Genomic DNA, 25219 nt, shown 5'->3' on the forward strand with positions numbered 1-25219 from the left:
TGATGCCATCATGATGATGGCATTGAGATGCAGGGGTGAGCAAGTTCCATAAAAATCAGGACCAATACTAAATCACTAAATATTGACTTATCATAATGCATCTGTTCCTAGTTGCTACCTTAGAATCCATGAGATACAACAGTATTTAAAAAAAAAGACATTTCACTCTGTTCTTCATTGCAGCCTTCACAGTACATAAGAATGGCCTTCTTTTTTATAAATTGTTTTTATTGAGTTAAACATTTTTCTCTGCTCCCCTCCCTTCCTCTACTCCCCCCTTCTACCCTCTCCCATGGTCCTCATGCTCCCAATTTACTCAGGAGATCTTGTCTTTTTCTTCTTCCCATGTATATTCGATCCATGTTTATGTCCAAAAGTCACTTATGAATGAGTACACATTATATTTGTCTTTCTGGGTCTGAGTTACCTCACTCAATATGATGTTTTCTAGCTCCATACATTTGCTCACAAATTTCAAGATGTCATTCTTTTTTTTTTTTCTGCTGTGCAGTACTCCATTGTGTAAATGTACCATATTTTCCTTACCCATTCCTCAGTCAAGGGACACTCAGGTGGTTTCCAGGTTCTGGCTATGACAAATAATGCTACTATGAACATAATTGAGCACATGTACTTGTGGTATGATTGCGCATTTTGGGTATTTACCCAAAAGTAGTATTGCTGGGTCTTGAGAAAGATTCTTTGTTATTTTTATAAAAATTTGCCATACTGAAATTCAAAGTGGCTGGACCAGTTTGCACTCTCACAAGCAATGGATGAGTGTTCCCTTTACCCCACATCCTCTCCAGCATAAGTTGTCATCAATGTTTTAGATCTTGGCCATTCTTACAGGTGTAAAAGTGAATCCCAGAGTTGTTTAGATTTGCATTTCTCCAATGGCTAAGGATGTTGAGCATTTCCTTAAGTATATTTCAGCCATTTTAGATTCATATGTTGAGAATTCTCTGTTTAGGTCTGTACTCCATTTTTTACTGGATTATTTTTGCTCTTTTGATGATCAGTTTCTTAAGTTCTTTGTATATTTTGGAGATTAGTTCTCTGTCTGACATTTTCTCTTGTTGACCATATCCTTTGCTTTACAGAATTTTCTCAGTCTCAGGAGGTCCCATTTATTACTTGTTTGTCTACTACAGAGCTGCAGTACTGAAACCAGCCTGGTATTGGCATAAAAACAGGCAGGAGGATCAATGGAACTGAATTGAAGACCCAGATATCAATCCACACACTCATGAACACCTGCTTTTTGACAAAGAGGCAAAAAATATAAAATGGAGAAAAGAAAGCATATTCAACAAATGGTGCTGGCATAACTGAATATCCACAAGGAGAAGAATGAAAATAAATACATATGTATCACCATGCACAAAACTCAAGTCCAAATGGGTCAAAGACCTCAACATAAAACCAACCACATTGAACCTCATAGAAGAGAAAGTGGGAAGTACACGTGAATGCATTGGCACAGGAGACCACTTCCTAAATACAACCCGAGCAGCACAGACAATGAAAGAATGGCCTTCTTAGAATTCTGTTCTTCTATTGATTTAATTCTAGCAACCGTGTTCCTGTTATATAATATGATTTCTAGATCAAACCCACAGTGGACAATAGCTCTTTGATATCATTTGGTCTCTGAAACTTATGTGTTTCAAGGACCCTTCAGGTATTCAAGACACTGTGAGCTTTGTTTGATTACCAAGCTGTATCATAAAGAGGTTATAATGTGCAAACCTGTATTATTTGTCATAGCCAGAACCTGGAAACCACCTAAATGCCCCCTTGATACAGCTAAATCACCATACAGTGTTTACCAATAACTTATGTGGAATTGGCTTCAGGTTTTTTGTGTTTGTTTCTGACATTATGTTGCTTACAACCATCACACTTGGAAAAGAACTTCTAGTTCTCCTAGTGATAAAGAAATGGGTGTTTTAATTGGCAAGTGCTATCCTTCCTAACCACATTGCACTTTCCATCAAAACAGAATGTTTCACCTTTTTGATAAAGACACTTTCTAAGTGACTTTGTCTTCTTCAAATTTCTATAAAAGATATTGGATGTCCCTTCCATCATTTCAAACTCTGCATGGCTTTACTAACAGAAATGAAATCTGTCTTCAACTTCCTGGAGGCTGTGAATATCAACTAAGCTTCTAAAATAGAGAAAAGAATAAAAGGAGAAGACTGAGGGGGAGACAATTACACAGCAGGCCAACCCAGGGGCCTGAAGGCCACTTCTGGGTTAAAGAACACACAATTCAGCATCAGACAGCTTTAGGATTTAGTTCAATACTAAACACCATTGGCTTTAGATAAAAGTTGGGTTTATAAAACCCAACTTCATTACAATAAAACAGATTGAATTTAATCGTGAATAATAGCTTGATTTCAAAATTTCATTAACAGTGTCTGAATTTCAATTCCTTTTCTGTAATACAGAAATGATAAAAATATACCATATGATACGGATGTGAATAACACTTTAAGCATCAACCATAAACAAAGCTTAAATTATAGCAATTATTTAAAGTAGTAAAGTGATAATACATGGCTTTCTGCATCTGCTCTCATTAGTTGCTGTATGATGTCACTCTGATGACAGTTGGGCCAGGCACTGGTCTATGAGTATAGCAGAATATCATTAGGAATGATTGCATTAACTTTATTTTTTAGACCAGTTATGTTTGGTTCTATTTTGTGCCTCTGGGTTGTCTTGCCACTGGTTCCTGGCTATCCAGGCAGGTTCATGTTTGGGATCCCTCATATACTGTGAGCCTCAACATGGACCAGTCATTGGTTGGCCACTTCCACAAGTTCTACCCCACCATTACACCAGCCACATCTTGCAGGCAGGACAGATTGTAGATTGAAAGCTATTTGACTAGGTTGATATCTCAGACTCGCTGTTAGGAGCCTTTCTTGATTATAGAAGATGGACAGTTTGGGCTCTATATTCCTTATTACTACACAACTTTGCTAAGGCCACTTTCAGATTCCAGGGAGTTTCCACTGCACAATCTGAAAACAATCTAGATGTCTCTCAGCTGAAAAGTGGATAAAGAAAATATGGTACAATTACACAATGGAGTATTACTCTGCTGTTAAAATAATGGCATTATGAAATTTGCAGAAAAATTGATGAAACTAGAAAAAATCATCCTGAATGAAGTAACTCAGACCAGAAGACACATGTAATACTCACTTATAGGTGGATACTAACTGTTAAGTAAAGAATAATCATGCCACAGTTCATAGTAATAATGAGGGCTCCAGAGGTGACGCATGAATCTCCTTGGAAAGGGAAACTAGAACAGATCTTTGCAGGTAGACTGGGAGCAGGTGGGAATGGGAACAGGAGGGATCAGGTCGGGGTAGAAGTAAATACTGGGGGAGACGGCTAGAATTTGGGGGCATTTGTGTGTGGGGGCAATGTAGAAAGCTTTCCTATTCTTGAGAGGGATATATCTTTGCGACCTCACAGAGCTACAAGAATCAAAAAGTCTATGAGCTCTGCCTTCTATGGGTGCCATAGACAGATGCACAAGCCATTGTCCGCTCTATCATCTTTTCTCACCTGTCTATCCCAGGTGCTCAGCATTTGTTATTGATGCTACCCACATTGCATTGTTCTTTTCTTGACCATAGCTCCCTAGACTTCTTCAGAGGAAACCAAGACCTCCTTTCTTCTTCTTCAGCTGAATCTAAGTCTGTCAAAGGACCTCTCTCTCCCCTCTCTGCTGAATGGTCATAGAGAGCAGCAACATCCCAAGAGTGATTGACATACCATCATCCTGCTGTTAATTGCCATTCTCTGCTAAGGACCCCTAAGAAGTTCAGAAGATGTATGTGTTGGATGGGAGACAGAGAAAAGTGACAATAAAAAAACAAGAGGGCCCTGAAACATAAACCAAGAAGTGGGAAGGAGCTCTGGGCGTGGTATAAAAGCTCTAAATAAAGTGAATTTGAAAAATGCCCTGGTCATACTGAACAAATTTAGAGTATCAAAATAATAACAGCAACATACTAGGCCCACTCAATAAAAGAGAACTAAGGATCTTATTATATAGATAATATATATGCATAAACTGATAAATTAAGTGAATATGTATTGATGACTAAAGGTTGATGAGCAATGGGTTGATACTTAGTATCAAGTAAACTCTCTATAACATTGGTAAACAATAAAGGAGGAGAGTGTAACTTTGTAGACAAATCAATACCATGTGCTCCCTAAAGAGACACAGAGAGAAACATGCTGCTTCTTCTGTAATATTTTTGAAAAGATAAATGATTTTAGCTTAATCATAAAAAAATATCTCATCACCCCAAAATGAAGGGTGCTCGGCAAAGAACCTGATGGAAAGCTTAACAATGTCAAGGTTGCAAAAGTCACCAAGGCCAAAATTCTGCTCCGGCTTCTAGGAAACTAAGCAGATGTAACAAGCAAATAGAAGATGAGATTCTGAAGTGGCTCTTTATTGCCTAACAGACATTATTGGAACAACTGGTGAAATTTTAATTTTTAATAATCTAAAGATGAGCAGCTATTAGTCCTTTTTTTCTGTACCTTTCATGAGGCAATTTGTATTCTATCATAAGACTATGAGACTGTGGGTTTCTGTCTGTCCTCTTCTGAGGCATTGGAGTCTCATTCTGTACCTGAAACATAGTAAGCCTTCAGTAAATGTTTACATAAGGAAAATAAATTCAGAGGCAATAGATCTCTAAGTTACTTTAATGTTCCATAACTCATTAGATGGAAATTCTTCCCTGGGATGATTAATGAATCAAGTATTTATGCTGGCTATGTACTAAGCAAATTAAAAATATTATTTAATTTAAGGACTCATTATTATAATTTGTATCTCTGATGTCGCTGGAAGGACTATGTGCTAAATTCTTAGTCTCTAGATTGATGCCCCTGTGAAATGGCAGAACCATTGGGAGGTTTGAGGTCACTGGGAACATGCTCTTAAAGGTGACAATGGGACCTCAGTCTCTTCCTCTTTCCATTTCTCTTTTCTCAGCCTGAGGTAATTGGCCACAGTCTGGCACAAGCTGCTGCCTTGCTAAACGTCCCCAAAACAGCAGAACCAACTAATCATGAACTGAAACCTCAGAAAACATGAGCCAAGGTAAAGTTCTCCTCTATATTGCTTGTTTAATTTGGTGTGCTACAACAACAGAAGGCTGACTAACATGGCTTGCCCTACGTGATGGAACATGTCATCACCAGTTGAGCATCACGAGGTTTACACATGGGACAATTGCCTAAGCATACCTTCTTGGCATCTGGGAAATTAAAACATTAGCTCAGGTCGACCTGGATATTTTTCCTCTGCCAGCCTCCCTATGCACAGTGTTGCAGCCATGTTGCTAGCAGCAGAGGGACTTTCCCCAGGTCTCCATCTGAATCAGAACTTCCTTTGGCCCCCTGCAGACAATGCTTAGCTTACTCCTCCATCTCCGGTTCACCACTAGCAATGAAAGAAAGATTTTTCCATTTCAAAGTCGGTGAAGGAGAGCGGTATGAAATCCAACCAAAAAAGAAAACTAGAGATAGTGAGTGTTTAAATGGTGACTTATTTAATACATACAGTGCATGACTGGGGCACGGGGTATCTTCCTAGGATTGCATCTATAAATAGCAAGGGGTGGGTGTGCATCTCATAAATTAAATTATACGCTAATTTGTTCAGTCTTTGTCTTTCCAGGTGCTGTGATTTTAAAGCTTCCTCACCAAAATTCAAGAGTTACCAATGTAATATTAAGACTTTGGCCATTTAGGGGACAATCAGACAATGAGGGTACTTTACCCTAACAACGAGATTTGACAAGAAGTCATTGTTTCCTGTCTTTTAACCAATCAATTGAGAATACTCTCCCCAAATGTCAGAGAATAGATCTAGAATTTACCAGTCTTCAGAATTGGAAGAAACAAAACCCCACCCTTGATACATCACCCCATCTTAGTTACTCCGCTATAGCAGCACAAAGCAGACCAAGATAACAAAAACAGTCCATGAGATAGAAAGTGGTTGAGGAGAATGAAACACGGTAAATAATACAGAGGAGGAGACATGGTGGATTGCCTAATTTATTCTAACCCCCCACCAGTTTTAGGGTCAGGAACAGGAGAGCAATGCCAGAAGAGGTAAGGAACCATGTGGGCTAAAATCACATGGAAATGGGATGTAGAAAAATCAGATGTGGAATATCAGTATCTACACATACCTGGTCTTCTATTCTTTCCCTTCCTTGTTGGTATGAGGAAGCATACATTTAACTATGATTTCTTACTGATTTAATCTGCAATCTTTGTGAATCATTTGTAGTAGAGAATGATACAAAAAGTGCATCTCCTATTGTTAGTGCACCCACCCATGGGATCCCCTTGAGCACGGGGCTAGAGATTTGTCAGAAACTGGGCTCTGTAAGACCAACTCCCCAAGTTCTAGATGCAAGGGGGCTATCTGAATCAAACAAGTGTATCATGGATGGGGAAAATAAGTTCAGTAAGCTTTAGAAGGAGACGGCAGGGCTGGGGAGATGGCTCACTGGTAAAGTGTTGGCCCAATCCTCAATACTCATGCCTGAAGCTGGGTACAGAAGCACATACCTGCGTTTCCAGTTCTGGGGAGGTAGAAACAGGAGGCTCTTTGGAGCTTTCTGACCAGATATGCTCGCTGAATCGGTGAGCTTAGATTCTGTGAAAGATGAGAATTAAGTAGAGGACAGCTAGGTCATACAATCGGTGTTGACTTCTGACTTCCACAGGTACACACGCACATGCTCTCTCTCTCTCTCTCTCTCTCTCTCTCTCTCTCTCTCTCTCTCTCTCTCTCTCTCTCTCACACACACACACACACACACAAAATCCCTTATCTTTTCCAGTCACTTGTTGTTATTGAACTGGAGACAAAATTATCAGTTCATTCTTTATGGCCAGATGACTAAAAGGGAAAGGAGGAAATTTTCTTCAGTAACGGGTTGGTGTAGGATCTGAGTTGAAGCTGAAAATGGACAGCTATACCACTTAAGACCAAGAGAGGTGCCTCTGAAAATAATAGCAAGGTCAATTGTCCCAGACCCCAGTGCACACATTTTAGGTCAATATGCTTGGTCATTAACTTTGTGCTAGAAGAGAAGTAGCACAGAGTTAGGAAATGTGTGGCTATAAGGGCAGACAAATGGAATACCCAGTAGGTAAGGGGTCTAGAGAAACAAAGATCAGAAGAGCAGTGGACTGTGAGAAGATATGGGATGGGGAGATGAGGGCAACAGTGGTAGGATGTGGGCCCTCTCTAAGCTGCAGGTTATTGCCTTTGAGAACAGCCACTATGAAAATGGCCTCAATAGCCAAATAGGTCAATAGCTATCAGCCAGACTCTGTAGCTGATGTACACAAAATGTGTGTATAGAGGTATAGTCTTAGCTGTATAGGAAAATGGTTTCAAAAACTAAGCTGGGCTTCCATCTCTTTCTTTTTTTTACTCAAATCCAACCCACAAAGTGGAGACCTGCACATTGTAGGCCTCTATTGGGAATATGGTAATATCTGGTACAGATCACACTGTGAGCTTTGAAAGCAGGCAGACATATCCTTTGTCCCTCTGTCCACAGGCCATGTGACCTTGAACAGATTTACATGCCTCTCTGAAACTTACTGAGACAAAATGCCTGCATGTAGGTGTTCACAAGCACCTAATGGAATGATGCAGATGAAGGTGTGGTCCACTTTGGTCACACACTAACCTAAAGATCAGATGCTGTTGTCTGTAGCCAAAGTTTTTGAAGTCAGCACTCTATGACCTTTGAGACTCTCCTAGAATTCTCCATTCCATTTTCAACAAACTTGCAATTATCTTTTTTACTTATCTTAATTTATTCAGGCTGTTGTAGCAATTGGCCAAAATCCAACGGCTTATGAATAATTGAATTCATTTCTCACAATTCTCAAGGCTAGGAAGTCTGAAATAATGGTGCTTCTGGATACTCTGAGAGCACCCTTGCTCTGTACCTCACAGACAACATCTTGTTCCTGCCTACTGATGATATTAATTAACCTCATTGCTGGGGGTTCTCCCCACTCATGACCTGGACACTCACAAAAGCCCCTCCTCCTGAAATCCATGGAGTTGGAATTTCAGAATATATATTGGGAATGATATATTTTTTTAGAATGCAGCACCTTTATAAGAATTTTATATCCAGACTGGAAAAGAGGCTTCATATTTGAGCTGTTTCCAATTGTCTAGTTGTAGTAACACAAAGGCAAAGTTGAGATACAGTCTGAGGAAGCATCCAACAGGCAGCATCCCCAACCTCAATTTCTGCCTCATTTTCTTCCGTGATTCTCAGGGCACTCTAAATGTCCCTAGAGTAAGGCAGGCTCGGAGCAAGTGGCACAATCATGTAACAAAGGGGACATACTTAATGAAAGATCTAAAAGATATATATCACTTAACAAAGCAATTAAATACATTATCCAAGGCTGTGCCACCTGGGCCCTAAGGACTGCATAGCAAGCCTAATATGATCATTATGATCAGGCACCCACAGTCAGCCCCAGATGTGAGTTAATAAAGAAAGATTAATGAAAAAATACAACAGCTTACAAATAGAGAGAGGCATCAATGATGACAGATTAACATATCTTGAATAATAAACTACGTATTTGGCAAATCAACAACACCAAAAACCTGTGTGGAAGAATAATGTTATTCCTCCAGCATTGGATTATTGATTTCTTTCCCTGTAAGGAAAATAAGGAAACAAGAAGAAAACAAACAGAAAGAACAAAGCTTAAAACTGGATTTAAAACTGGATCCTATGTTTGACTTCGTTGTTTATTAAATGAATGCTAAATGAATTTTATTTATCAATGATGATAAAGGAAAACACTCTCACTGAGAAGCAACAAAGTAAATATAATAATAATAATAATAATGCATTCTTTTTCCCACTACTATTTCCTTTACCTTGATACTGACCCCACCATTCTCAAATGAAAGTGTTTAAGCTGATGTGGAAACCAACAGAAAAGCAAAGCAATGGCAGGGAGGATCTGGCACACGGAACAGGTATCATATGAATTGCAAATTGACAAAGAAGATGAAGTGCCCATTATTTGGGTCTAAAAGTATGCTAAATAATACAGGAATCATAAAACAGACCTTGCTAAAGTAGCTGAGCATTCAAATAAAATCTCACACAAGCCTATGAGTCACCTACCACAATGTGAGCAAGCTTAGTTTTGAAGCACTTGAAATCCAGTAGTCTGGCTTGGTTACAAAAAATAGAAAGATGCTCCTTATGGATGCTCAGGTGCGTTAACTTTGCAGAGTAAGCAGTGTCCCACTCACTCCAGGTGTCACACAAGAATCTAGTTCTCTCTGCTCTTGATGCCAGATGCATCCTGTATCTATATCACCCAGGGTTCACACAGAATGATGACAGCGACCATTTGAGCTACCTGTGCCTTTGCTCCTGTTCAGCATGAGGAAGACCCCTTTTCCTCCAAAACATGGGCTATAGATCCTTCCCTCCAAGCAAAATGGGACAACTTGGGAGAGCTGTTAGTTGAATTGCTCCTGTATATCATGTATGGGAATGCTAAAAGCAGTAATGGACCAGTTTTCTCTAAATTGAACAGGTAAAGAATGTGTGTGAGAACAGATAATTGGGCCTTATAAAGAGGGGAAATGGAGGCTGGGTAGGAAAATAATAGGGTCATTACATTTGTCGCTAGTTCAATGGTTGACAGTTATAGGGACAATACTGAACCAGTTAAACAGCCCTTAAAACCATAGACTAATTTCTGCAAAAGAGAAAAAAAAACACTTCATATATTACCAAGCCATTCTAAAATTCTCCTGAAATACAATAATAAATTTATATACCTGAAGGATAAAAGACAACCCTATTTACCCAACAACAACAACAATAATACAAAAAGAAAATCAGATCACTTAAGTCTAGAGGGTAGAATACTTAGAACAATTGAATCAACATTTTAAGTCCAGGAAATCAGAAATATCCAATGTATTAAATATCAAGCAGAGAGACAGCATTTGCCTTAAATAAAGCCAACTGAGCTATGGATACACAATAAAATATCTGTATAATAATAAATATTGATGTGCTAGTTAGTTCAACTTGGCATTATTGATATTTTTTCATTGGAAAGCAACACTTAAAAACTGCCAGAAGTACAGAAAGCAATTATAACTTTTCAAATGACCGGTCATAAACAAAGCGCTTCTGCTTGATAAGGCTTCTCTAATTTCTTCTGGCTGCCACTGATAATGGTCTGTAAATAATGCTGCCTCAGTATCTGGTGTCTAAAATATTTAACACCGGGACAAAGACAAGCTGGCTAGGCACAGGCCTCTTGATAGTTGATATCTTGATCCCAAAATATTTACTTCCCATCCAAGCCCACTCCAGGGCTGTAGAGATAAACAACCTCTGTACACAAAGAAGCATTGTTCCCTGGGAGGAAAGCTGGGGCGTGGCTCTCTAGAAGATGGACTTCAGTTTGTTATGTAGAAGGAAACATGCCAGGAAGTTCACATTTTGAAATATCCCCAGTTCCTGTGTCTGGTATTCTCAGCTGGGCCGCTAAACCCATTAGGACCAAGTCCAGCTCTGAGTATAGAGCAGAAAAATAAGCAAGCAACACAAGCAATGAAGCCCTTTCCCTTTCCTCCTTCTCTTAGAAGGGGCTCAGCCAATCATTGAAGACTAGAAGATCCTAACATGTAGTAGAAACTCTTCATTCATGTTCATTTTAATTAGTGCATATTAGAGGGTAAAGAGTTATAAAGAGTTACGAGGGAGAGGGCTCAAGATAGATTGTATACTTACATGAAAAGCATCCATGATGGGACTAAGGGTGGTGTTCAGTTGGTAGAATGTTTACCTAGCATGAGCAAAACCCTGAATTCAATTCCTGGGACTGTAAATTAGGCATAGTGGATACTTGCCTTTTATCTCAACCCTTGAAAAGTAGAGGCAGGAGGATCAGAAATTCAAGGCCATCTTTGGGCTATAAGAGATACTGTTCCAAAGAAAAATGTCCTCATGAAAACCAATATTACGTACAATGAAAAATTTAATTGAATTAAAATGCCTAAATGAGGTTAGGGGGGTGACCAACTTTTTTTTTTAATACTCTCTGTTCCCACTCCCACTCCCTTTCATCTGAGATATTAGACTCCTGAGCTTCCTATCAGGAATTCAGCTGCAAATATTGTGTTCCCATCTCTCTCAGTGCCTTCCTACACAGCCTTCTTCATGTAATCCCGTTGCCTGCAAGACATTCTCGACCAGGAACCAGCAAGCTTTCCCTGTGAAGGGTGAAGCAGTGAATGTTTGGTTTGGGGGCAGTCACATGATCTGGTGTCTACTGCGACTGCTCACCTCAGTCCTCTGTCAGTGTGCAGTAGCTGCAGGCAACATGAAAACAAGTGAGGTCCCCATGTTCAAACAATCATGCTTATGAACATTCAAAAACTATATTATTCTCATGTTATTCTACTTTTGTTCTTACATAAAAATACCTTTTTTCATAATTATTACACACATGTAACAAGCCGTTTAAAGGTATTTTTATGAATCCTTTGAGAATAATGTTTTGATGATGTCAAACTCCTCCCACAACTCTTCCCTAATCCAGTCCTCCCAAACCCTTTCTTACCCATCCAAATATGTGATGTTTCTTTTTCTATTTCTTCTTTCCTTTCTTCTTTCCTTCCTTCCTTCCTTTCTTCCTTCCTTTCTTCCTTTCTTCCTTCCTTCCTTCCTTCCTTCCTTCCTTTCTTTTTATTAGATACATCAATAACAACTGCACTTTCCAGGAATTCCTGGATGTGTGGCCTCTCACCAGACTGTAGCCACCTTACCAGGGGCTACACTCTCACGCAAAACTTGCATCTCTCAGAAGGTATCAAATGTCGTGACTCCTTGGCTAAGTATGAGAAACTTCATGCTCACTCTCTCCGTGCTATGATTTGGTCTGGCTTGAGATTTGTAAGGATTTAGGCTGGCATACATGTTGTGACTTCTCTGTGCGACCCCCCTATTGTATCCAGAAGACAGCTGTCTTGTGGTCATCCACCTTGTTTGGCTCCTATATTCTGTCTCCTTTCCCTCAATGATCCCTGAGCCTTGGGAGGAAAGGGTGTGTCATATATATTCCATTTAGAGGTGAGCATGCTGCACAGACTTGTTTTGGCCTGTAGCTCTGTGTGAATTCACAGATCCCCTGGTCTAAAGCCTTCTGTGACATCTGCTTTAATTCAAAGTCAAGATGCACTTGTCCATGGTGCAATCATCTCTTCAGCATTGGCTCTCTTTCCACCATTTTCACATCCTGCATTAGGCACCTTCTTATGGGAATGTGCCCTGCATGCAAGCATCTCAGCTGGTTTGATGTCATTTCTTTCATCCTGCTCCCAAATATCCATTTGTGTTGTGAAATGTCCCCTGGTTGTCTCATCTTACAACAGGGCCTTTATTCTTTATAATAGCCAAACTACCCTAGCTTCCCATTAAGCAATCTACATGCACTATGCCCTTTACATCCTAGATGGCCAAATAGGTGTTGTCAGGATAATTTTATACATAGGTATTTAATCTTCAGCCTGATTTAAACTCAATAGCATAGTGATGACCTAGCCAGGGTTCTAGTTTGGAGAGTTTGAACCCCAAAGGTTATGCACTGCTCTTTAAACTTAAAGTATACCACATAGGCAACTGTTTTAGTTCTACATTTTTACATTGCTGGTTTCATTTCTATTCACTATTAGAGCTATTTGTGTAAATTTTCCCCATCTCTTTTCTAGACTGGAATTCTCAAAGGCACAATCCCTGCTCTATTCATATTCGTATCCTCAGAGGGATTTGCATAGAATAGATGCTTAATATCGCTTTCTTGAGAGAACTAGCGCTATTTAATATACACTTGTAGCAATGAATTCCCATTATTAACTTTGGATTTGATTTTCTGTAATCATTATCCTTGATGAAAGAGAATGAACCTGCTTCTTTTCTTTCATCCTTTTCTTTCTTTCTTTTTTTTTCTTCTCAGAAAAAAAATAAGCAGAAATAAAACCTGGTTCACATCCATATGGGTGTGGTGAGATTTTCTTTGTGTCCAAGCAAAAGTTGTTCAGCTACAAACCTGAAATGCATTTGGGAGATTGTTTTGAATGTTAGCTAGCTTCTTCTGTGTGTGTGTGTGGGGGGAGTGTTCAGAATTATCTTTGTTATGAGTTACATCAGCACATGAGCCCTGCAGTTCAGATGCTACCGCACTGGTTGTATGGTGCCTTTGGTATCAATAACAACTGGAACCGTGGGCGGGTAGGAACAGGAATTACTCCCAGCCCAGCTTCTGACAGGGTCAGCCTGGATCTCTATGGCACATTTGAGTCATTTGGATGGAACTTTTGTCTGGCTGTGACATTTGGCAACAGTGACTGAGCCATCAACAATCGCCATCCCTTTGACAACCCAACTTGCCAAATCTAAAAAGTGACTGATCCTTCTGTCTTCAGAGGTTAAGTTTGATAAATCTTTCGCTCCCCCCGGTGTGATACCTCTTAGATTATAAATCAAATTACTTAATGCCTTGAAGAGCAGCCTGCATAATGGCATGGAGCCTGAGCCCTGGAGCCAAGACCCCAACATTCAGTAGGAGAGGCTCTCTGTGTTCCAGAGAACACATGCGTGCTACTCTGGTCCATTGTGTGCAAGGCCGAGGAAAACGATGCTTTTGTCATAGAATTTTAAATAAAGAAGTGGAAACAACATCTCTAGTGGAATGCCTGGCAGAAAACCAATACTCAGTCATTGAGTTGCTTCCTTCCCTCCGCAGCATAATGTTGGTTTGGGGGAACAAATATACTCATTCTTAAGTTCGGTTTGTAAGCACCTTGTTTTCTTGCTTTTTTTAGTTTCATAATTGTATGATAGCTATCCCCAAGAAGAGGACATCAACTAGAGCTCTTTTTAAAGGAATTACTCTAAAAATGAAGACTTCTGGGTTTGAAGTGGATATTTGGAGAACAGAGGAGTGTGGTTGTACTATCAATACTATGGGTATCCTGAAAGTCTCTGGGTTACAGACACAAGCAATAGAACTGGACTGAAAAGGGGTGAACCATTGCTTCCCGATGCCTGTGGCTTCAAGACCCAGGTGCCATGGTTTAGAGCAACAAGCTGCTTTCAGTTAGCCCATGCCACCAACAAGAATGAAGTCTGTTCTGTAGGAAGGTTTTGTTGTTTATTTGGTTTGGGGTTTTGTTTTCCTCTCCTATGGTAGCTTCTCCCTCCTTACAAGGGCAATCTTTGAAAGCATCATATTGGTGCTCTCTATTCACTCCAGTCTCAGTCAGGCTCATCTGTCCCTGGACTACGCTCTCTCCCTTTGGTGACTCTGTTCCTCTCGTTCTCTCTTCAGATTTCATTTAGCTTCTGAAAGATCCCTACTTGCATTTTTTTATATTGTTACTTTCTGAAAATCCAAGCAACCTTGCTCCTTAAGCTTTATGGGAATAAGCCTGTCACATAACAAGGGCCCAAATATTCTACCAAAGTGGGTGTACTTACGTGTTCTTGATAGTTTGCAAAGGGATCTCTCTTAGAAATATCATTCTCTGTATTTCTCCAAGGTCACTGATCAAATAAATGAACTCAGTTATTCAGACAAGTGAAATTATATTTCCTCATTAAGATGTACATATTCTAAGCAAACATAATGATATACTTGTAAAAAATGTCATAATGAAGCTCATTGTTTGGAGCAATAACAAAATTAATAAAATTGTGTAAAATGTATTGAAATATAAAAACAGATGTACATTCTTTCCTATTATTTAGTAAGTTGTTAGAGCCTTTACAGATTTTTTTAATTAGCTGATTTGTCTTGGTAGAAATGGTATTTCTGTTTTCATTATACTTAGGCAGGTTTATGACTTGAATAGGATATATAACAACCATTCACAATAATATTTACATAGGTATGAAGTGTTAAATTCTAAACAGCAAACACACAACTGCCTATTTCGGATATAAGTTATTTGGATGATAGTTGCTACATGGGTATAAAGTAGAGTTCCCTTTCAGATCCAGAGCTTTCACGTTCATGGATTCACAAATATGTAATAAAAAATATTCAGAAAAAAGTTGTCTATATTGAACATCTACAAGAGTTTTTCTAGTAATCATTTTTCAAGTAATTATATGTTACAACCCCCTGCATGGCATTTATATTACTTTGTGCAATAAGAGTAACTTGGAGATTACTTAAAACACATAGTCATGAAGCTGGTGAGGGGCCCCATGGCTGACAGTGCACACTGCTCTTCCAAATGACCCGAGTTTGATTCCCAAGACTCACATCAGGCTGCTCGTCACCATTCTGACTCCTGTTTCAGCAGATCTAAAGCCCTGCTCTCCATGTTCACTCTCACACACACATAGCATAGCCACGCCCACATAAAAAGTACATAAATAAATTCTTAAAAGTAAAAAATATACACTATGTGTCTGGGTTCTACGGTAATATGCAAATTATGTGACCTTTTATCCCAGAGACTGACTGTCTGTAGACTTTGTGTCCATGGGGTTCCAGGAATCAAGTCTAAAGCTGAGGGATAATTATGTTATCCGATTTAAAAATTCATAGCTCACTTTGACAGTCTATATCATGTTTATCATACAGATTGCTCTTTTGTTTGTTTTTTGAAAAATGTTTGTGGCTATTGTCATGTACTTGAACTGCTAGGATTTTTGACTCCTTGAAATGAGTGTAAGGGACATAACTTCACTGACAGTAGCCAATGTGGCTACTCAGAATCACACTACAGAGGAGTGGCTTCCAGTAGCGTGATTTGGTGTTTCAAATAGGACTGTCTTCTGGCCCATTACCAACTTCCCACTTCTTATAAGCACTACCCTCTAAGCATATTCAGTCACATAGTCAAATATCCATTGAAAAAAAAATTAAGATAATGATAACCTGACGTGAGGGTGTGCAACAGTAATCCTACCCCTTGAGAGTAGGAAGCAGAAGGATAGGGAGTTCAACATCATCCTTGGCCTCTAGGGACTTTGAAACAAAGACCCTGTCTCAGAAACGAAATAAAAATTAATTTTACAAATTGTGTGAGCTTGACAACATTCTTGGCTACATTCCAACAGTCACTGGATAGAAGTATTTCTTGGGGTGTGTCTAAGACAGCCCATAAGTAGGAACTCCCCCAGCAGATGAATGCTGGATGAAGGGGTAGAATGCCTGGATGGATTTCAAGACCAGGGCTTTATTGTGATGTAGAAGAATTTCACTTAAAGACTTTTGTGCTGTGGTTATAAACCTGTGTATCTTGAACCCACTAATTTAACCAAGTTGAAGAATATATCTCTCATTCCTTATTCTAATAACTTTGTGGTATGGGCCATTTGTAACACTGAATTATTTTAATCTGTTTTTTTTTTTTAAATTATGCTTAGCATAACTGAATTCTCCATCTGCTTCTCATTGGGACCTTGGGAGCTCAGTCCAGTGCTCCAGTGTGGGTCTCTGTCTCTATCTCCATCCATCACCAGATGAAGGTTCTATGGTGATATGAAAGATATTCGTCAGTAATGCTATAGGATAGGGTCAGTTCAGGTTCCCTATCCTCAGCTTCCCAAGGGACTAACTGGGGACATCGCCTTGGGCTCCTGGGAGCCACTCTAGGTTCAAGTCTCTTGCCAACACTAAGGTGGCTCTTTTAACTAAGATATGTGCTTCCCTGCTCCCCTATCCAACCTTCCTTTATCCCAATCTTCCTGTTTCCTCAAGTTCCCCCAATCCTCCCCTTCTTACTTTTCTCTCCCTGTCCCCCCTTACCCCAACCCACCCCACCCCCAAGATCCCAATTTTGTCCCCGGCAATTTTATCTACTTCCCTTAGCCAAGAGGATAACTATATGTTTTTTCTGAATTCTATATGTATTGATCAATATTAGAGAGTAAGTCTCATTCCATGTGGTGCTCTGGTAGTTGAGAATTATCCTCCAGTTCCTGTAAGCACAGGCATCCTTGAGCCACTTTTTGGAGCATTTTAAGACCTAAGGAGAGTAGAGATACAAGCTAAATATCCTCATGGGTCAGTTTGTTCCAAAATTATTAGGAGAAAAAAAAAGATTTATTTCACTTAAACAAAGACTCCCCTCCCAACAAGTCCAATATCTGAAAAGGCACATGAGTGACGGAAAATGAATCTCAGATATGTGGTGTAATGAAGATATTTTTATTCTGAGAACAGAACAATGGATTTTCAGTTGAGCCTATAACTCTGTGTTAAGGAACAAATTGCCAAGGCGAAATAAGAAAATTCAGGCAGGTCCCAGAATCAGAGGACCCAACTTGGGCCCTTGCTCTTATCCAAACTGAATTTCCTAGGTCTTTTTTTTTTTAACCTTTGCCCTTTATGTCCCCAGGAGTCACTATGAGAAGTCAGTAGAAGTGTGAGTATGTTATTGATGAGCCAAACAAGTCTGCCTTGTAAGCTGTCATCAGAATGTATGTTTACTTTTTGCTTTCTGTGACCTCCTATTACACTCATTACACTTGTTTCATGCGGTTGGCTGTGCTATCTCTGAATTAAAACATGATTAGCCTCATGGCACCCCTTCACCCTGTAAGCCAAAATCAATATCAGATGCTGAAATAATCATAGCTTCATACTTTGCAAAATAAGATTTCTCTGCATCCCATAGCTTAGACCTTTATGAGGAGTCCCAAAAATTATTTCCAATTTTGACAATTTTCTAGAGCAACCTACAGCAATGAGCTTATGATGGTATTTGTATCTGTGATTTATTTTGATAAAAGACACAAAGCAAAATCAATAAAGAGGAAAGACCCATGGGTGAAAGTCTTGAGAAATTTTACACGAAATTGGATGGTCCTCATGTAACCATGGGCTTTGACAGAACAGGTGAAATTTTGTTAATCAGGATAGAAGAAATCCACTACAAGGGTTTCTACTGACATCTTATCACATGGGCACAGCCCACTTTAACATACCAAAAATTCTAGGAGGAAAGCAGAAATTTGGCATCAAACATTGGGGTCTATGAGACAAACAGCAAAGACACAGCAAGCTACCTTTATTAATTAAGACGGGAACCATCCTGAGATCAAGATTTCCAGTCTATGAGCAGGCCTTTATGAGGAGGTGACATTATCTCTGAGGTGACCTCTAAAGTCCAGCTGTCCACCAATGCAAAAAGATATGTGTCTCCCTTGTTCTTTCTGCATCTTCTCCCAGTCACCTACCTACTCTTGTGAGGAGAAGCTTGGTCCAGAGGAGGAACAAAGATGAAGACTTGGATGCACACATGTGTCTCTTATAGATTGGCACTGTGTTACATCAAACATCCCTCCTGTGATTGTTTCAGAGTTCTCTGGGTTGGGCAGGACTTTCTATAATACAGTGCTATATTTTTTTCTTGGCTTTGGGTAGCCTTTTAGTCCTTAATATTTCAGACTACTCCATATAGATTTTTTTTAATTGCCATCATGGCCCCAAGTAGCTCTCCTGGGCAGGATTAAAAAGTGTCAATGAAATTTCTCTCTTGTGAGCAACTCACATCTGGCTCATCACAATCACTCTACATTTCTGCCTGAATAAGCACTCTAGTGACAAAAAGCCTGGTGGACTCACCTCTTCTTTTGCTGCAACGACTAGAAGAGCGAGCTAGCCTACCTCTCTCATTTAGGTTTCTATCTAAGAATCAGATACTGCAAGCTGTTCCTCAAGCACAGGGTCAAGACCAGGCTTCTGGAGGGATCCTATGGCTGCATCCTTTCTTCTTTGCTGTAAAGTAAAAGCAGCCTCTTTCACCTTAGTGATGAAGGGATGGGGTGGGCCCGACTGGTGTTTATAGCAGCTCTCTTCAGAAATGAGTTCTATAAATACTCGAGCAATTTCTCTGAGAAAAATCTCACTTTGATATCTCAAATTCAGATGCAAATCATTAAGGAGACTGGAGTTTATATAACTTGGAAAAGATATGCTTCCTTACAAAAAAAGATAAATATCACACACATGCACACACATATACACACACCTGTGTGCATGTACACGTATTTGCAATTATGCATATAAATATGTAGTTATGATACAAGGCTAAGTTTTAAACAGGTATTGTTGTTGTTTTGATACAGGGTCTCACTAATTAGCTCTGGCTGTCCTGGAACTCGCTGTATATATCAGGCTGGCCTTGAGTTCACAGAAATATACCTGTCTCTACCTTCCAACATTTGGGATTAAAGGCACGCGACACTATTCCCAGCTCTAATTTTTGGAATGGCATGATAAACCATAAGAAAATGATAATTTACTGGGGCTTACGAAGAACTCCATTGTACAGGAACTTTTAATGGAAACACAATTTAAATCTTGGGTCTCTTGGTAAGGTCAGAGCCCCTCATGGAATGAATGTGGATCCTGCTCATTTAAGGACATCTTTTACATTGAAGACACATTACCCTGGAAGGCATCCCAAGGACTTCCACAGAAGACTATGTGTGTGAGCGCATTGATGAGCATTTTGACTTTTGTAATTGCCTTTCTTGTCATTCTTACTAAATGATACACTATTTTGATCTATTCAAAATTAGATTGTGAAGATTCCTAGACGTATATTGAAAACATCATAAATTTTTAAATACTGGGAATTTCTAATTTCTCTTTCCTAAATCTCCAACATGCCAAGAATTTGAAAACACTAAGAGACTTATGTTTTTCACTCTATGTTTTAATTCTAAATTGTATCACTTTTTATACATAAATGCATTTTGTTTTTAAATAACACAGGAAAACCAATTTAGAATAATGGACAAATGCTATAACATTATTATTACCTGTACTCCCTTTTGATCCATTTTCAGTACTGTTTGGACATGGACTCTCAGATTCCCTTTGTATAAGACAACAGCTTTTTAATATTCTCAATAATGTGAAAGAAATGTAAGCCAATCTTTCCTCTTGCTTAGCTGCAAAGAATTTATTATTATTATTGTTATTATTATTATTATTAGTGAGTTAGATAACTTCCTTCAAGCATAAGAATACAACTTTGGTAATGAAAAGTGTTTAAGATTTTAAGTAAAAACCAAGATAGTTTACAGCAGTTTCTTTATGTACAGCTCACAAGAGGTAAAGCTGTAGAAGAGTGAAGAAGAGCCTGAACAAGTTTCTCCCAGCTCCACTCCATGTACTTCCATTCTGGCAGGTGTGTCCTAATCATGTGACCATCTAAACCAGTACTATGGGAAGTTCAGGTAATTATGAAAACCATACCCTCATAGTTATATTGCAATGCAAGCTAAAAGTATCCATAAATCAACTTTCCATTAATCTAACTGTTCTTAGTGGAGTGGAAGGTTCAGTATTGTCTTCCTAAGAAACTTTGTCTCATCTGTGGGGAGGATGGATTGTACCAACTGGCATCCGGCAGGTACAAGTCAAAGATACTGATAGACGTAGAACAACCAGTAAAAGGAAATTGTTTAATACAAAATATCAGGAGGACTATATTAGGATTTCAAGATGGATCCTGCTAGCCAGGTCTCTAAAAATGGGCCTTAGTCACCGCAGTACAACCCCTGTGGAAAATGGGAGATGACATAAAGCATCCTGGATGAACATTCCTTTAATGTGGTGTGTGTGTGTGTGTGTGTGTGTGAGAGAGAGAGAGAGAGAGAGAGAGAGAGAGAGAGAGAGAGAGAGAAAGATGTTTACTCAATTTTGCAAGAGAAAACGAAGAGACCACAGATGCGCATCGGTAAACTGGGACTTGACCCATTGGTGTGATTTATTATTTTTGCATGTGTTTATTTATTCTGGGTGTTGTGTATGTGGGGGTGGAGTGAACAGAAGTCCTGAGTTGGCTCTCTCCCTCCACCAAGTGAACTTACACTGACAGCCTTGGGAGCAAGTGCCTAGACCTGCTAACCACCTCCATGGCCCAGGTTTACTGATTCTTTGAACATTTTAAACAATTTGAATCAATTAAAAGCTCCAAAATTATGATATATGCTATAGGTCTCCTGTTGTCAATAGCTTCTGTCCTGCCCAGTCCCGCAGCCATTCAGTCCCAAAGAAACACACAGTGGTCTACATTACTATAAACTGGTTGACCTATTAGCTCAGGCTTCTTATTAACTCTTATTACTTACATTAACCCAGCAAAACTATATTTTTGTAAGACCCTGGGACAGAAGAGCATGATATCAAAGCCCAGGAAGTCATTAAATCATGTAATTATATCTACATACAGTTCCGGAAATAATAATAACCCCAAAGTTAGAATGTGTCTAAAATTAACATTGGATTTATTGTTCACTTATTACAGGCAGGTCTTATGAACTGACATTAAAAAGAAAAAAAGGGATGTGTTAGCTACTTCAAAGCCAAATTTTCATGTCCCACCCATAAACTACTAGTGGTTCCCATTGAGGTCATGTGTTAGATAACAGGTATCAGAGGGTATAAGTATAGAAATATATTTGTCCCAGAATCTGGACCCAGGAGTCTTACTCATGAGCATAGAATATTTTTTTAGTTTAAAGTTACTAAATTCAGCTTTCTTATTTGCTTTTTTGTTTGTTTTTGTTGGAACTGAGACCCTGAGTTACTTAGAGAGTGCCTCTAATATTTAGTGTCTATTGCCTACATGGCTTAGCCTTCATTTCAACAGTGGCCAAAAGTGCTCTGGATGAGATTAACACTTAAATCTGTGCACTATGAGGGAAGCAGATTTTGTTCCATGTGAGTGGTTCCCATCTAATCAGCTAAAGGTCAAATAAACAAAAATCTGACCTCCCACGAGCAAGATAGAAATCTGTTGAAGATAGCCTTTGAACTTAGATTACAGTGTTGACTCATCCCTGATTGCCAGGTCATCTACAAATTTCAGACTTACCAAGGGTCCATCAGCATGTAAACAGATGCATAAATTAGTTCTCTTTGCATCTGCATGTGGCTGCGTGTATATGTAGTCACTCTGCTTCTCTGGAGAGCACTAGCTGATGCACAACCCGAGGAAAAGATTTTATACTTTAAGTAAGCACTAAGAATAAAACTGGTGATCAGAGGACACATGAAATGACACATTTCTCTGATGGCTTTGGAATCTGCCTTTAACAATTACGTGGAATGGAGGCTCTCAGCTGAGGAGCAGAGAACACACACTTCAGAGTTTGTCTACATTTTCTCAGGGAAAAAATGTGTAACTTTTAAAAAAGCATGTACCAAATGATGCTGTGTATTTGTGAGACAGAAGGGGGAACATGTCTTTCCCTGGGGCAATGGACAAATGGCTAAACACTGCTAACATGCTGTTCAACTGCAAAATCACCATCAGCACTAATGAAGCCCTTTATGTTGTGGGCACACTTTCTGATGTCCCCTTTCCTGTAACTAAGTAAAGACTGTGAGGGATGAAGCAATTTGACTTCCCAATTAGCAGTGGTTGCAAACCTGGCTGCCTTGAAAACAAAGATTGCCATTCAAAAAGCTGGACTACTCTAACACCAGCACCAGCCACCTGGACCCCTCCGCGAATGCCTTGAGGAACAAGTGCAATGATGGCTGTAGGTTCCTCCAGGTCCTGAAGACACAGCCTCAGCCAGGACTTTTAGGGACCAGCCTTGGGAACTCAAGATGGTCCTGTAACCTTTGCCACCCACGGGAGTAAGAGAACCCTTCTCTTGGTGGTTAGCAAAGAAACTGCTTCAACTGGGATTATGCAGATAAGGCTATGCTTGATCCATACCCAAGTCTCAATGGCTGTGATCTTTTCGTGTGCTATACAAGGAGCGGCTCAGGTCACTTAGGGAGACACTCTCTACTGCTGTCTTCCCTGGAGTTGCAATGTCAGGACCAACTGAAGCAGAGCTGGTTTGTGAAGGGAGAAAGGTAGGTGGCTGTTTGACAACTGACGAAGAAACTTCCTGCCTTGACTTCAGAGATGCCAGGGCAGGAAAAATGGCATTGAAGCAGAAAATGGAAAGCGAGGACAGGGGACTGAGATTAAGCAATGAAGGTTGAAGGATGCTCAGGAGTCAGAGAAGAGAAACAGTGTGCCCTGGTCACCGGAAGGGTTCCAAAGAGCTATGATTTAGGGCCAAGGGCTCAAAGCTGTAACACCGGCAACTGTCAATGGGTTGAGCAATCTATGTATCTACTGCTAACTAGAAGTTGCCACATCAGCGGTTTCCATGCCATGAAAAACCCTGGCCTTATAGGACTGCGTAAGCAAGCTAACATTTCTAGGACTATGGAACCTGGGATCCAGCACCTGCACCGTGACAGTATCTTAGGGTCACTATTGCTGTGACCAAAGCAATGTGGGTAGGAAAGAGCTTTAAAAGCAATTCAAAAGCTCTAAACCATGGGCTCCTTTGATTTGTGTAAAATCAAAAATAAGTGCTTTCTTACTTTAAGAGGGAAGAACCAGGGCACAGTCACAACCTTAACGAAGCAAAACTGAACTCCAAAAGTGTAATATTTAATTACCTAGGATTCACTCACGCTCTTCTGGGCCCTTTCAAGCTTTGGGTCACTTCTCCAACTCTGCCCTTTGTAGTGCATGTAGCTTGTCTTCTAGGCTTTAGCGGGCTCCACTCCATGGCTGCTGATGTTCTTGCTGGTCATCCCATGGTACTGGCATCTCCCAAACTGCTAGGGTCCCTTGTTGCAACTGAGTCGCACTTTTACAGATAGCCTCTCCTAGGCTCTCTTTAGGGACTCCAGCCCTGCACTGCAGTGCCAAGCCTCAGCTGCTCTCCATGACCCCTTCAGGCCTTCAACACAAGAACCACCTGGGTGACGCTTAACAAGTACCACCAAGTCCGGCTGCCACCACGAGGTACAACCTTGGCTTCTGGAACATAGCTTCTGTGTTTTGACCCTCAGGAAACCCCTCCCAGAAGACTACACCTCAATGATGCTGGTTTCTTCTTAATCCCAGATGATTCTTCTGACCCAGCTGACCAGCATGCATTGTCCCAGCAAAGCAAAGGTTTTACTTCGGTGCTTCTGTTCTCTTATTAATCATAGCTAATTCTTCAACTGCAGCTGAACTGACACCACAGGTTCTTCACACAAAGGGCCCTGCAGTCTTTGTTTCCCACAGAAACTTACAAGCCAGGCCTCCATCGTCCACACTGATCTCAACATTCTTACCTTCCAAGCTCAGACAGAACAGATCACTGAACTCTCAATGCTTAATGGCTTTTCTAGCCCAGAATTCCAAAGTCCTTCTACAATCCTCCCCCAAACAACATCATCAGGTCTGTCACAGCAGAACCTCACTCTCCTGGTAACCAACTTGGAGTAATTATTGCTGTGATGAAACACCATAAGCACATTTAGGGAGGAGAAGGTTTATTTGGCTTACACTTACACCCAAGGAAGTCAAGACAGGAAATAAAACAGAGCAAGAACCTAGAAGCAGTGGCTGAAAATCTGCCACAGACAAACCTTTCTCCTTGTTTACTCTTTTCTATGGGTGGAGCAAAAGGGCCCTAACTCGCTAACAAATCTACTTTTTAAATCTATTGTCTTCATAAGACAACCAATCCAAAGGAAATCTTAGGAACAGTTCAATGAAGGTATTTTGAGAAATGTTTGTCAAGAATACTAGCAAGTGTTTGCAGTATAGTCCTATAGATTGGCCAGGCAAAGATGAAGACTTGCATTTAATAAGCAAAATGGGGCAGGAATATGTATGTTCACACACACAACCCTTTCCACACTTGCCAGTTCCCACTTCTGTCTTCACATCTTTCATGCACGGCTTCACTCAGTCAGGTCTGCTGATGAACTGGACGCTACACGAGTTACTGCGAGTGTGGCCCGATCCTTACACTGTTTATTCCTCACCAGAGGAAGAAAGTAGTAAGCACTAATTTGTGCCAATAAATCAGTCTTGTACGGTAGGGACACATCTAGAAACGAGAAGGGTGCCATATTGCAAGAACATAGCTTAGGGGACACAACCCAACCCAGGGCATGAGGAGGAAGCTTGAATCAGGAAAGTTGATATCTTTAGGTAAAAGGTGTGGTTCAGAAGTGTCTTATTATTCTTGCCCATCGCATATCCATATTCCATCTCTATATCAGGTAAGAAGAA

The 25219-nt window shown here is 40.0% G+C and overlaps 1 long non-coding RNA gene across 1 annotated transcript; it reads right to left on the minus strand.

Annotated features, from left to right (window-relative positions):
• Nucleotides 1-4563: 4563 nt before the first annotated feature.
• LOC126503379 (uncharacterized) lies at nucleotides 4564-24248 on the minus strand. Its single transcript, XR_007592277.1, has 3 exons — nucleotides 23602-24248; nucleotides 6640-6727; nucleotides 4564-4679 (listed from the first exon to the last, which is right to left on the minus strand). It is a non-coding gene; the product is annotated as an uncharacterized lncRNA (long non-coding RNA).
• Nucleotides 24249-25219: the final 971 nt, after the last annotated feature.

This window comes from Alexandromys fortis, unplaced genomic scaffold, assembly GCF_014885135.2.
Source record: "Alexandromys fortis isolate MF-2015 unplaced genomic scaffold, M_Fortis_MF-2015_v1.1 scaffold_2_1_26212458, whole genome shotgun sequence".
NCBI classification, from domain to species: domain Eukaryota; kingdom Metazoa; phylum Chordata; class Mammalia; order Rodentia; family Cricetidae; genus Alexandromys; species Alexandromys fortis.